The sequence below is a fragment of the Cydia pomonella genome, chromosome 8 (assembly GCF_033807575.1).
Source record: "Cydia pomonella isolate Wapato2018A chromosome 8, ilCydPomo1, whole genome shotgun sequence".
NCBI lineage: Eukaryota > Metazoa > Arthropoda > Insecta > Lepidoptera > Tortricidae > Cydia > Cydia pomonella.
Genome location: NC_084710.1, coordinates 15,933,988 through 15,947,513, shown reverse-complemented (window position 1 = coordinate 15,947,513; position 13,526 = coordinate 15,933,988). Strand labels below are relative to the sequence as shown.

General features: G+C 34.0%; 1 long non-coding RNA gene across 1 annotated transcript; it reads left to right on the top strand.

Annotated features, from left to right (window-relative positions):
• Positions 1–916: 916 nt before the first annotated feature.
• On the top strand, positions 917–1,517 carry LOC133520693 (uncharacterized). The gene is made up of 2 exons (XR_009799789.1): positions 917–1,087; positions 1,284–1,517. It is a non-coding gene; the product is annotated as an uncharacterized LOC133520693 (long non-coding RNA).
• The last annotated feature ends 12,009 nt before the right edge of the window (positions 1,518–13,526 follow it).

Below are 13,526 nucleotides of genomic sequence, written 5' to 3'. Positions count from 1 at the left end.
TAAGTATTCAATACTCTTGGTACCTTGTTGTAAAATTTTGTTAGTGACAGGACTGGTTTATATAAATTTCAACAAGAAAAATCCAAACTGCTTGGAATCTTTTTGAGAAAATGCAATGAATACTTTTCGTCCTAAATATATATCAACAAAACTGATCCAACCCATTTGGATCGTTTTTGAGAAACTAATTTGACGATGTGTAAATACTTTAGCTAAACAACAAAAACGATTCAGCAAACTTGGATCACATTTGTGGAATTCTTGTTATTCCAGCATTGGTGTGTCAGTAAACAACAAAAACGATTCATGTTAAATATATTAACTTTAGGCTGACTTTTTAAATTTAAACAACTTTATACTTAACCTAAAAGGCAGTTTTACTGCTATGATAAGCTATTTTTGATTTTTTTTGCTATATATGTCGACTTGGATCGTAATTCATAAACAAATTAAATAGATGAGGAAAAATAATAGAAATCATTCAAACTGTTTGAATCATTTTTGCAGGTTTAAATTAACTTGTTCTTATATTCAGCGTCAAACATCAAAGTCGATTTAAGTTACTTGGATCTTTTTTGATAATTTACTCCAGGTATAGTTTCATAGTGGCAAATTAATCAACGGAAAAGATCCAGTTTACATAAATACGTTATAGGGATTTTTTTTATTTAAAATGGCAATACAATGCTAAATTTTAATAACGATCCATGTTAATTATATTGTTCATAAAAAAATTCGCTTTTAGTATTAATTTCGTTTATACGTTGCTGGTATTAATAATGTTATAGTAATTATAATTTTGAAACTTTACCTATCATTTTTGTAACTAAAAAACTGATTTTGCTATTGCGTCATGCTGTGCATTGTCGCGAAAGACAGGTCTGTGGATTTGTAACGACAAAAATGGTGAGTAAAAGCTATTTTGGTTGAATCCATAAAAACTTCTTCCGATAAGATAAGATAAATTATTAAAGTTCTGTTCTAATATGTGTATGTTATTATTTAGCTGAGAATAGCGATCCTAAATTTTTTGCAAGGAAGGCATGCTATGACAAGAATGAAAAAAATGACGAAAATAGGCATAAAAGTAAGTGGTATGGTTATAGTTATATTTCTTTTAATCTACAATTACTTTGGTATTAACTATTAAATATTCATATTCCATTGGTTTTACAAAAGATTAATATGTGATGAATTTGGTATGTCATGGGAAATATTGTTCAAAAATGGTATTTTGATTTATGTCCTAAAATTTTTTTTATGTGATTAGTGATGCGTTTCAGCGGGACTGGCGGGACCTTGCTCAGCACAGGGAGGATTGGAAAGCTAGAGGGGAGGCCTTTGCCCAGCAGTGGGACACACAAATAGGCTAATAAAAAAAAATAAAAAAACGATTAGTGATTATAAGAGGCTTTTATTATCGTTAAACAGAAGTGATCTCAATTTTGTTAATACTCAATACTTTGATAAGCTATTACATTGTTTTTTTAATAAAGTTTTTTATCTTTTCTTGGTGATTTTCTCGTTTTTTTCCAATTTATTGGGATGGATCCTTATTGCCTATTTAAAATGAAAAAGGTTACATGGAAAAAGTATTTTCTCAAAATGGATCCAACCCCACATTTAGTTAAATATCTCAAGAAATACGACATTAAACTAAATCGTTTATGTACAGAATCTTAAAACACGTCAAAACTCATGTTTCATCCAAATAAGTATTATGGGAAAAGTGAATCAGTAATGAGGAATACCATTTCTAACTTTAAACCTCCATAACTTTTGCTCATCTCGCTGTGGATTGAATCCTTTTCCTTTAACTACGTCCATTTTGCTTGCTATTACAATTTTGCATGCGTTATAATTTTTTAAGTTATCGATTAAATTTTTAAGAAAAAACGCTAAGGTACAATTATTTTTATTACGCCAGGATTTAGTACCTTTAATGTTTAATCTGTTAAGTTCAAATAACTCAGAAAATCATGTCTTAAAAATGATTTTTATTAGGAAGATTTCTTTGAATTAGCGCCTAGCCTTTTTTAACGCTAAGGTACAATTATTTTTATTACGCCAGGATTTAGTACCTTTAATTTTTAATCTGTTAAGTTCTAATAGCTCAGAAAATCATGTCTTAAAAATGATTTTTCTTAGGAAGATTTCTTTGAATTGGCGCCTAGCCTTTTTTAAGACATGATTTACTGAGTTATTTGAACTTAACAGATTAAATATTAAAGGTACTAAATCCTGGCGTAATAAAAATAATTGTACCTTAGCGTTTTTTCTTAAAAATGAAATCGATAATTTGAAAAATTATAACGCCTGCAAAATTGTAATAGCAAGCAAAATATAAAATGAGTAAAACTTGGAAACCAAAAATAAAATGACTCGTATTATAATTGAATATGAAGGTACAAAAAAGGTACAAAAATTTGGCTTTTCAATAACCACGGGAACATAGCGAAATAAAGTACACCCGCCATTCTGACTGTCAGGATGGCGGGTGACCTGTTTTTTGGTGATAACTTTAAGTACCGCGAGGTACAATTTTTTTTAAAGGAGGTACTAAATAGTATAAATTAGGTACAAAAATATGGTATGGTTTTCATTTAATTTTATTTAGGTACACCCGCCATTCTGACTCTCACCCTGTAAACTAGTAATACTAATCAGACGTGGAAACTATTTCCTCTTATTTTTTTACTCTACAAATGGTTTTATTTGTAGACTTTTTAAAACTTAAGCATAAGTAGGTTTCAATTGAATAATTTAAGTTTTTTTTTTTGTTACGACATACGTTTTTCAATTTTACCTATATTACAGGGATAATTGAATAAAATCGATAATTATTTAATGATTGAAACTCATGCGGGTCAATAGTGATCAATATGAAAGTGCTCATAGTGTCTGAGCAATCTTGATAATTTTCATGTATTCGTGTGTTTTTTTTTTATAATTCGGTCGCTAACGGTTTTAAACAAACGTCGGTTTCCGCCTGTGCTGTTTGAACTTTTATATAATATTTATCAGTGGCGGGGCGTGCGTAACTAAATACCGGCTTGCGTAATTTTAAAAATCTGAGCATCCTACAAGCTAATTTGACTCTTGCTTGCTCAATGGAAATGGTTTTCCAGCCCGTCACTGATACCATGAATAAGATCTAGGAGGGCTACTTCCCAGGCTAACAACGAAATAAAATAAAAATGGCCTTTTATAATCTATAAATTAATTATGAAACCAAATATTTGACATCTTGAGTCTCGAAAAAATATGACAAAGGTGTTAATTCGTGTTCGTGTCTGATAAATTGTATCATTCAATCATGATTTTTAGTATACATATTGACAAAGAAAATCTGAAATAGAGGTGTATTGTAAAAGAAAACTTTGTTGCGACGTAAATTTACTGCCATCTTTCGACACATAATTAAAACTTTTATAACGCCATCTTACCGGGCACTACCTAAAGGATAACGTTTCTCCATATAGTATAGCAGCATCGTTTCGAGCGATGGCGTCACTTTTTGATATTTAACAAATTAAGAATAAGGATCAAGGTCAAGGGCGTTCTAAAAGTTTTATTTATGTGTCGAAAGATGGCAGTAAATTTACGTCGCTACAAAGTTTTCTTTGACCTCTATTTCAAATTCTCTTTGATATTGACCAACCAATCTAGTAATCATTTTTATTATTTTATTATTGTCAGTGTAGACATATTAAGTGAACTCAATGCATTCATAGTAGAATTGTGATTATATTTCAATAGGTTTTCTTGGATGAATAACATTTTATTTCATAGTCTTAATTTTAAAAGACACTCGGTACTGTAACGTAAATAAGTATTATTGTCATATCATTGCATGCGTGTGATGTTTTGGACGAATTAATTTATTAGTTTGGACACGCGTGAATGCGATACTGATAAGGGATATGAAATGATTCCGGATATTGACGAGTAACAGTATAATATACAACTAAGTCGTACTTTTAAATTATGAATGTTGTTTGAAAAAGCACCTTGTTGAGGGCATTTGGGCATACAGACAATATTGTGGTTTTCGATTGAATATTTTTTTATTTCTAGCTTGTAGTTATAATTTTTTTTATCAACAGAATTCTTAATCAATGTATATTTCAAGATACCTTAGCATATATTTTTTTTTTACTATCAAACCTTGAAACTTAATTTCTTTCGACTTTGCATATTCTTTGTCTATTAGTACAGAAAGTGTTCCAACTTAAGAACCCTCATTGTCATACTAGCTGTATAGAAAAATGGATACTTATGTTAGGGCACCGACTGTACGACGATCTATGGACAGGTAAAATACATCCAGTTTGTAATCCTTTTAATTACCTGCCATTAAACAAACAAAATTAAGTCTACTTACATTCATATACACCGTTAAACAAAATGGTCTTTAAATGTAGACTTTATGATTGTAACTATAAGCTAGAAAAATAAAAACGACAAACTAGCGGTAACGAAAGTTAAACCTTGGAAAAACAAATCCTTGTGCGGGTGTTATTGGATTTACTACTTTACTTAACAATTTTGAGCCTTAATTGTGGTGAAAATCAAGAGGTTATTAAGGTTCCAACCACTTATCAAATTCAAACACTCGCGATTTTTATCTTTGAATTTATACATTTATCCACTCACTTCCTTTTGGTAACTGTAGTTACCAGCTGTCACCCTTATTTTATTATAGGGACCGTGCGCGTTGGAGGGTCCGCCATCTTGTGGCCTGAATCGGAACCATAAACATGCACATTTACACGTCACGTGTTTTCTTGTGCATAGAAGGTTCTGCCATCTTTTGAGGTACATCGGAACAGTAAACATCACATTTACGCCTCGCGCCAAAAATCTAACTGTGCTGCCTCCTACAGTTCATGCACGCTCCCTATAATAATAGAAGTCACTGAAAAATATGAAGCATGTGAGTGGATATTTATATATATATCGGTTGCTGGCTATTAGTAATCCCCTATATGTTCAACTGTTAAAACAGTCACTAAATTACAGGGATTGAAAAGTTCAATAATTATGAAGATCAAAGACTTCAGCTTGAATCAGAATGTAAATGAAGCTGACGCCATTATTTGGCTATTTGAATTATTATGACTCAAAGTTAAACCTGAAAAAGGTAAATGATTGAAATTAAATAATGTGGAACAAACTATTTTACTTAGTGAGTACAATCTACTTTTAAAATAGCAATAAAATTAGAGTCAGACCAAGATAACTGCAGCGATTTTGATAGCACAGACTGTACAAGTGGTAACTCAAACGTCATAATTGCGTAGAAGATTGAGAGTAATCTTAGTCTGACTCTTATCATAATTTATTTCCACCAAAGGTACTGATATTGTTACGTATGAAGCCCAGTCAGGCAAATTTAATTTCACAGAATAATAAAAGATGATTAAGTGAATGTAAAAGAGACAGGACGGACACTTAACTTTACTAGTGATACCCACTGTATTAACTCTTGTTGCGCTCGCATATTAATCAGAGATTACAAGTCTTAATATTTATTCTAGAGGCTCATTTACACGTTGCAAGAACTCACATGCGAGTTTCATTACATTGCGGTATTTGATCTGTCGGCCGAATTGGTTGTAACCTCAATAGTCCGCAATGTAACTAAAATTGCATGCGAGTTCGCTTGCCGTCTAAATTAGCTCTTATTCTGTAAAAATAATACATAGTCAGACTGTGGCTCTACGAAGAAAACTATTCTGCTGTAATATACTGTTAGAAGAGGGTGAATGCTGCGCGAATTCCATTTTGATCTGTGAATGAAACTTAAGTGTATGTTATGTGAAACAATAAAAATCATTTATGTAAATCATCATTTTATTTCAAATCGTTCGTTATTAATTACTAAATACACAACGAGTAATGAGATTTTTCTTGAGATAATGACCCTAGACGCCTACAATTTTGCTACGTTTACTAATCCAACGTTGGATGTCGTTGTTTCGTCTAGTGAAAATCCTGAATCGCGTTACTATTATTTTTTTGGAGATAACGACGCCAGACGTCTACGATTTTGTTATATTTACAAATTAAACGCTAATTGTCCTTGTACCTAAATATACTGAATCGCTTACTACATTTTTCTTGAGACAAGGACGCCTATCATTTTTGTTTAGTTAACCGATCCGACAAGTTGAAGCGTTTTCATCTGGAAGTAACATAAATTCCTGAATCGCGCTATACCCTAATTTCCATCAAATCTACCACTGTGTTGCAAGTAAAATGAAACGTTCCATAAATAGTAAATATATTATTGGCGTAAGAATACACGTAAGTAAATAATTTACTACTAATTTGTAATACAACATTTAAATGCTTAGTTTAAATAATCAGACATATAAAAAAAGCGGTCCCAATAATTAATATTGAATTAAAACTATTTTGAGGTAGAATGTTCGTTTTGAAATGGTAATACTTCAGGTATAAACAACATTTGGTATTCCGTTTTAATCCAATTACATTCTCGTCATAACATGTGTGTATTATTCATTTATTACTATACCTAAAAACGCAAATTTGAAAACGACAAGTATAAACGGGCGGCTTAGACCACGGCGCTCGTGCCCGGAAAATTCAAATTCACTAATGATAACTCATTGCCTAGTCTCGGCAAGAATTTTGGCCGAGAGCCGAGACCGAGATCTCCGCTCGATTTTTGGCCGAGAATGCCGAGACCGAGATCGAGATCTCGATCGGACCTTATTAAATGCCTAGCAGTGGAGATAAACTGAAGGGAATTACACGAAATCGAGCACTCGAAATTCAAAAATCGGCCCCCTGGGATCTTGCTCTATAGGTACCAATTGTCAAGTTTTATTACCCTTTCTGTTTTTTTATTCCGTAGACTAAAATGACATTTCATGTGGTACTAAGAAATGTCATGTCTTACATATGAAACGTCATTTTAGTCTACGGAATAAAAAAACAGACCTTATTTGCGAAGACAAAGAAAAAATTACTTGTACATAACCGCTGCTTGTGCTTTTCTGATGAATAGTTCAATACGTAGTACCACATGAAGAAACTAAAGAAACTTGATAAAATTCTGAATGTAAGTTTACGTCAATGTAGAGTTTGTAGGCTCTGTGCGGAAAGAGAAGAGTCGTAGAATGCATGGATTCCCTTACGTTCCACGACTCTTCGCTTTGCGCACAGAGTCTACAAGTATTCCCAAATATTTAGTCACACAGTACAGTTGTCGTTGTCAATGACGAATATTAACGGAAGTCTGATATAAATCGTGTCATTCTCGACGACGCGTGCCTTCACTCGTATTGTCATGTTATTAAAGGTTAGATTTGACAAATCTGCGCGTCATCGTGTATGACATGAACTATAGGTAGGAAGGAACCCAAGTGAGAACGTGGTAAGCATTGGTTTATTGTTTAAACGTGACAGTTTATTTACTCTTAAAATATATTTTATTTCTTACTATGTAATACGTATATTTTTTATCTAGGCTGGTAATAAAAACGGTATTTCTGAGTAAACACCTCAGTTGTTGATAATGATATCCGTTTCCGACGTTGATTTTGTAAATAAATTGATCTGATTCACGATGTAATCGGGTATAACGCCTGCCTATCCTCCATAAAAAAAAAGGTATGTATTCTGTTTAGTGTCCGACCCGACCAAAGTTTCGGTTTCAGAATCAGAATTACAGTTTCGGCCAAAAAAATTGCCGAAACATTCGGCCGCGCCGAAACAACAACATTCTAGGTACCTCTAGTTTTAGTAGTAGTTAATGATAAGTAAGTGAAAGTAAATCCTAATTAGTACATATTTCTTAATAACAAAAGGCGTGGTTCGACACTTCTGATCGGATCTTAGGTGTTATAGTAGTAGTAGTAGTAAACACTATTGCACAAAACAGGTACATAACATAAAAAGAATACAGTAAATGTGTACAAAGGCGAACTTATCCCCTTAAAGGATCTCTTCCAGCTGATGTAGGTATATATGTATATATTATTCGACGACCTGTCTGGCCTAGTGGGTTACTACTTACTACCCAATATTTATAAATACTTATACTTAAATACAATATATCAAATTACACAATCTTCCACAAAGTTAAGAAAACGTGTAGAACTTTCGTATTTTAATGGGAATTTTCATTTTTTTTTGTTCTTGTCCAATTCTCTTTGCTAGAGCAAAGCCAAACCTTCGGTTTCGGCAAAAAATCCAGTTTCACTTAGACACTAGTTTTATATTCTTATGCATTACAATGTACATTCCGTTTTAATGTAATTAGAACCTTTTATAAACCAAATAAAGCTGTATTTCTTTAGTTTAATTGCTTTCTTAAACAAACGAAATTCATCTCAATTTGCACTACAACATAGTTCAAATTTAAAATAGGATTTTTTTGTATGTGGGCCTTATGAAGCTATAGGTAAACACAGATTGCGCCTATCTACTACTCAATCTGTTTGGTTTTAAACTAAAATTACATTTAAATTGGTCTGATTATGTTGTAGATTGGTCATCCGCAACCGAACAACAATGTTCGTATGATTTAGGATATAGTTTTGTCAGAGTTACTAGTGTAGCAATGGGATGGGAAGGTGGACTGTCTTATTGTTAGAGTTTGAAATAATCGTTTTCCTGGATCTTTTACGCTACGTCTATTGTTTATATTTGCGTCATTGGAATCAAAGCAAACATCCCATCACACGTCACAGACTGACAGTGACATAAAAACACTAGACCTATGTTGTCTCGCAACAAACAAACTGATGCTACTGTTTTCGTTGAAGATCAAGTCCAAGTCATTGCGATTTAGCACGCTGTCGAACTGCTGCCTTTACTTCGCTTGTCCAATAATCTAATGAGATGACATGACGCACTAAATGGACAGATATTTTTTTCAGGGCTGTCACTCACATCACACGTATACATAGGTATATTTAAGAATGATGAAACCAAAAGATCGAAGTCAAACGAAAGGGTTATCATAAATTGTTTAATAGTTATTTGTTTTACAAGGGGGCAAAGTTGTTGTTTAACACCTCGTGCTAATATTGATATCCGAGCAAGCGAAAGATTCCAAAATTGAAGTTGATTTGAAACATGGAATCTTGAGCTTTGCGAGGATTTCAAGGCACGGGGGTTAAATGCTCCGAATGAAACACAGAATTTTCACCACACGAAGAACATACTTAATGTAAAACATTAGACACAATTCAAATGGACGTTAAGTATTAAATGGTTATCATTCAAAATCATCACTTGAAAATTAATTAATTAACCAACATGAGCAAACAACAAAATGTCCATCTGATTACTTTGTCACACTTGTGGATAAAATGTAACTTTCTTATCAACCGAAAACGGGGACTACGTTTGTATGGAACACGTTTGTTCACTAAGTATATCGTCTTAAATAAGTAATATAGGTAAACAAACAAAGGTAAACATTAAAATGTTTTAACGTTCCGACTACTACGAAATCCTACTTTTTGTTCACATGAAATCATAATAAAAGGGTCAATCATACCGTTTGGCATAGTTTAGGTACATCTTAGTCATACCGTATATTCACAAAGGAAACAAAAGTTACTGAGTAATTTAATTTTTATGAAATAAGTCTGTATAGGATAGGGGAAAGTACTACTATTTAGGTATAAGGAAAATAAGTTTTTGGCCAAAATTTCATTTTTGGTGCAAGCTTTTATCGCTGCCTGTACTTTTTTCCACAGGCAACTACCTAATACTCATCGATCTCAATCAGCATTAGGTATATGTATTATGACGGCCAAAGTGGCTTAATCAGAAGGAAGGGAAATTAAATAATGAGCTAAAAAAAAACAGTATGCAGAAAAATCAAATGGTCAGCTAGGGTTAGGTTAGGACTCAGGGGTCGGCAAATTAAGTCACCCAAAAATCACATTCAATGTTTTAAGACCACTGAAAACATAAGTTTTGTTGTGGTTCTTTAAGATTTCTTATTATTAACGATTTATATTCCGGCTGGCTGTTATTCCCAAAAGTTTACTGACTTTTGGGTTAGGTAACGTAAGATCTTAGGGCTCCTCTACACGATGGCCCAGCGTAGGCCAGTCCAAGGGACGCAGCTATGCGGTGAAATGAGATAGCAATATCACTTGCTCCCTCTAACGCATAAATGCGTCCCTAGGACTGGCCTACGCTGGGCCATCATGTAGAGGAGCCATTACGTTAGACTCTTGCTGAATGAATGTTCGTACCATTAGCGAGGGAGTTAAAATAATGTAAGTTACCAATTAAAATGTTTACTGACTATTTATCCTAAGACCTGAGACATAACGGTTCACATTCGCCTGATAAAAGATAAAGATAAAAATCAATTTATTCAAGTAGGATTTGTTGGATCTCTTTTGCACCGTCAACATCTAATATGTTGTCTTATCTTACTTAATCTGAAATTACTTACCCCCTTATTCATAAACGTCTACTAAAGTTGAAAAGCCGCTTATAATTGTTTGTCCCTTTCCATCATACCAATACGTCGGAAATACTATATATTTATTTTCATTTCTCACGCTCTGAAAGTGGGTCGTTGTTAATTGTTATTATTATGAAGTGTACAGAAAGTGATACGTTTCGATTTTGTTCTAGAGCATGTTACTTTCTAAGTAGGTTTTTTTTACGATAAGCAATTAAAATTTAGTTTAAAATGGATTTGTTATACAATATCCATTATGATATTTAATTCTCCATTCCATAAAATAACGATACTTTTACCTAAATTATTAAATGAAAGTACCCTCAAGAAATATTGTTACTATGATACTTAGTCATGTTATGTTAAATCACATGTATATTTTACTCTCCTCGTATGCGAAATGAAAAGTGTGAAAGCGTGTGAAAGGCATAATTTCTGCCTGGCGCTGTCACTGCCTTCAAATTACCTCGACTGAAGTAAATGCCTTTTATCCCTTGGTTAACAAATCTACTATTCTATAGTAACAAAGGTACTTACGTATTTAATGGTGACTGTGTTTTGACATTTTAATACGCAGCTATACGTAAGTATAGAATAAAATTGACTTGCCTTGGGTTAGACTTGAACTCACGGCTTCTGGAGTTCAAGTCTCACGCAAGGCAGTAATTTTTCCACATTTAAATTTATTCTAAGCTTAATAGCATCGTTCACAGACGTTGCTTGTAAAAAAAAAATAAGTAGTGAAAAAAACGGTTGCTTATTTGAAGAAATCTTAGAATAATTTTACTAGGTCAATTAATTAACTCGAAATGTTAATGTCATAGCGTCAATCCTACATAATGGTCGTAAATGGGCCGTCTGGGTCGTATATATCTATTTAGGTTTGCTTAATTAATATGTAGGTCTTAGTCATACCCTAAGTGGGTCTCTGAATAATAAATTATGGAATGAATCTACATAACAATTATTAAAAGAAATGCCGCCTTTTCCTTTCGTGGTTTGCTATAGGGATTGCCCATATACCTAAATATTCGAGAAAGTAGCATTTATTTCCTTTATAATTACGAGTAATTACTCTTTATTTTTTAACATGACAAATCATTTTACAGATTGTTATTAAAAAAATGGTATCTTTATTTCAGAACACTAAATTCCTTAAATTAAATCATTGTTTGTTAGTATTAGATATTAAGGATATCTCGAACGATCTTTTAGTTTTATTTTCTTCTTCTTTTAAAATATGGCTTCCATCAAATCTATGATGATTTTGCCAATGTCAAGTTTCGTTGTAAGTTTTAAGTGTGCTCGTAGAGCATGACGTTATTCGGTAGTTGCTTTTAGTAAAGAGACAGTAAGAGCCACGATGGATTGCCGGATGTTGATTAAAATATGGTTAAACGCGTTTCAAGATTAGTTTTTCATTAACTGCACACTTCCACGATAGTTCACTGCATAATGCTACAACAACATAAATGAGCAAAACACAAAAAAAAACCTCGAAACGTCTTCGCTATCTTGAATCTCAACGACAACCTAGTTTTATTTTGTCAAGTGTTTGACAAGTGACAGATAGTTTTGCCGCGGTTTCGGTAAAATGTGACATTGACAGTTAGATTACGACAGAGAGGAAAAACTCAAGCGATTGAATACATTGAATAAAGGATTTTGGATTGTTTTAATTGTTGTAAACTCAAGATAAATAAACTATTGTAAACTAATTCAGTATTTCAGTGCGAGAAACATAATTATAGACAATAAAGTTGCGTTCCAGCATCATCCTCGTTTAATATATTGATAACCGAGATGCAAATAGCGCTATTAAATAACCATTTTCGACTTTCGAGGACTCAAAATCGATGGCGAGAGTTAAAAATAATCTAAAAAAAACTCTCTTAACAGGTATACCCAAAATACGTATTTTTGATATCACTCTAAAGACTCTAATCTCCACTCCCATCCCACTTCCGTCATAATAACTACCCCCAACACTCCCACTTCCGCTGCATCTGCTATTCCTTCTCCCACCAGCACTTAAGTCAAAGGAAAAAACTGGCTAAGATTCACCAGCAGCACACACGTGCACACAATGACGTCGAATGACCTCCCCACATCGGTGGGGAGCGACCCGATACAGCCATCACAGCCTATTAACGGCGGACACGGCCTCTCATACCTCCCGACAGGGAGGTATCGAAGGATATCCAGTCAACTGGCTAAGATGAAAGAAAAACAAGCAGACGCCCGCCGGCCACGAACCCAAACAGATATATAGGTTTGTGCCGCCACCAGATCCACAGGATACCTCAAAGCCGCAGATTGGTTAACATCATGGCCATGGCCAACAAGAACAGGCCGCGTAGCCAACGTGCAAATCGCTTACACTCTGTAGCGATCGAAACGCAACCGTCACTGTCGCACTAATATGGAAGAGTGATAGAGAGACACAAAACGTTTCGTTGTCGTAGCGATAGCGATTCTCGTCACCTTGGCTAGGCTGGCTGAGAAGAAAGATGAAGAAAAAGCCGACATCATAATTTGGCGCAATATGAGTACCTACAATGGGCTGTCGTTACAGTCCGAGACACACTTTTATTCTTAAAGCAGTGTGAAAAATCCAATCAGAAGAAAAACCAGCACCTCGAATCAAGGAGCAAACGGCATCGATGGATGATACCTATCGTCCTTGCTTGATAAAAGATATTACGAAGACGGAAAAGACGAGTAGCATAGGTACCACCAACGCTTTCGCACGACGACATAACCTAGCCCACCTTACAATATCTATCCTTCCCCTATATTAGAGCATGTCACTCCCCACAGAATTCGGTATACCGGCTGGTCCGGAGCAGGCATGTCCCTGGCTAGGTGTGGCGTCTCTTGTTTTGTCTGTCGGAGCGATTATTCCCGAAAATATTTACCTTAGGTATAAAAATGTTTGTTGAAGTCCCCTATTTGTTTTACAAGACGTATCTAACGCATTTCACACTGATGCAACCCTATGATTGAAGCGAAAAAAACATCGCCACTTTACGTGTAGGGATACACCTCTTATCAGACTTTA